This window comes from Aplysia californica, unplaced genomic scaffold, assembly GCF_000002075.1.
Source record: "Aplysia californica isolate F4 #8 unplaced genomic scaffold, AplCal3.0 scaffold01583, whole genome shotgun sequence".
NCBI lineage: Eukaryota > Metazoa > Mollusca > Gastropoda > Aplysiida > Aplysiidae > Aplysia > Aplysia californica.
In genome coordinates, this window is record NW_004798853.1 from 47,170 (window position 1) to 49,248 (window position 2,079).

A 2,079-nucleotide genomic window follows, 5' to 3' on the forward strand; every position below is an offset into this window, starting at 1 on the left:
CCCATAGAGTTACCCCCTTTAAACTAGAGTCCGTACGAGGTCACGTGACACGGAAACTTTTGAGTTTGTTGGCGGCCATTTTTAATGTGGCTAAAAAGTTTGTTTACATGTAGTGGGCGTGTCTCTGCTCTTACGAGTTTTATTTGATTATAACGTTGTGTTTTAATCCAAAGTGATTCTCTTAAAGGTGCAAGCATGTGAAACCTCTAGTCCCTTTCTGGATTAACGTCTGATAGGTTCAAATCGAGCATACGTTATATACACAGCCGCTTGGAGCTGTGATTAGAAAGCACAGCTGAGTATGAATTATCTCATGTAGATCTAGTCTAGATCTAGATCTAGATTAGATAGATCTAGATATCTAGATCTAGATTTAGATCTAGAAAGCAGAGCTGTGTATGAATTATCACATGTAAATCAAGATCTAGATCTAGATCTACATTTAGATCTACGCAGATGATACACAGTTGTACAAACCTGTTCCACCATCAGATGTTAAAACCTTGTCTACCAGTACCACCAAGGTATGTGCATTGATGATGTCAAGAACTGAATGATTGATAATAAGCTCCAACTTAATTAAAACAATCCTGAAAGTCTTTTATGTTACTCAAAGAAACGCCATATCCCCATAGACGTCTAGATCTAGAATCTAGATCTAGGTCTAGATATGTAGATCATGTTTGTACGATGTGTAAGCGTGTGCGTGTGATAAGCAAGTAGGTGTGTGTGTGTGTGTGTGTGTGTGTGTGTGTGTGTGTGTGTGTGTGTGTGTGTGTGTGTGCGTGCATTTGTGAATAGTGTTCATACATGCATTTATGTGCAGATTATAAAGCACCTGGAGCCGTGTTTGTGGGCGCTATAGAAATTATCTGCATTATTATTATTATTATTATTATTATTACTATTATTATTGTTATTATTATTTTTATTTTTATTATTATCGTTATTATAACTACATTCTTCATGAAACGATGGTGCAACACTGCTACGTTTATCAGTGTACATGTACTAACAGAGCCTCCAAAGAAACCCCTCTTTCATTTCACTGGTAAGAATAAGATTGATAAGAATTTTGACAGATTAAATCCAGATTTATGTTTTGAAGAAAATATTCGAAAAGATTAGGCTAAGAACCTGGTCTGATCAAAGCCTACCTTTCAGTAAAAATTGATATCAGATCTAGATCTAACCACTGCAATTTTGCCTTGTCTTACTAAAACATCACAATATCCAAGCTAGATTTACTAATCTGAGGTACTAATTTCTCTCACTTGACAATGACTCACTGACTTAAGATATATTTTAAACATAGTAGTAAAACAGTATCATCAATCATAATTATTTTTATGGGAAGATAATGATGATGATGGGTGGGAGCAGCCAAAGATAGGCTCATGTCTAAAATGTTTGATGTCATGTATATGAAATAAATATCTAAGCTTACTAGTGCCAAAGGAAACCATAGCCAGAGTGCTCTTGGTGCTGAGCTTGCTGTGTGCACAGCATTTAATATAATGTGGTTGGCACATTTTCTATTGCTCGAATGGTTTTAAACAACTCATCACTGCTTTTGTCAGGCAGTCCAGTGATGTCTGTTTTCTTTTATTACATCATCTATTTTTAGCGCATAATGTGTCTTATAGACACAAATAGTCACACCGGGTTTCTTTTTAAAACATTAAGAGCCATCAATAAGGTTCAGGGTCATGTGAAATTAAGGTTGACTAGCAGCTAGATCTTTTTCACAATGGGCAGGAAATTTCTTTATCAAACTGAAACAGTGTACTTTTTTAAAAATTGTTTTGTTTTATTGAATGTTGTCCAAAAACACCTAAGTAAAGGTTTTTGTTTCAGTTATCACTACACTATGTAGAAAAACAATTGACCAGGCTACAAAACAACATTTAAGTTCACTTTTTTTTATCTTTAGTGAGTCCAGAGTAGTCACAGTTGTTTTACTAATGTCCCAAATTAAACTTACTTAAAACAGCAATAATAATAGTAATGGATTGCATTTATATAGCGCATATCCACTTATGCAATGCTCTATGCGCTTAACATGATACATATAATGGA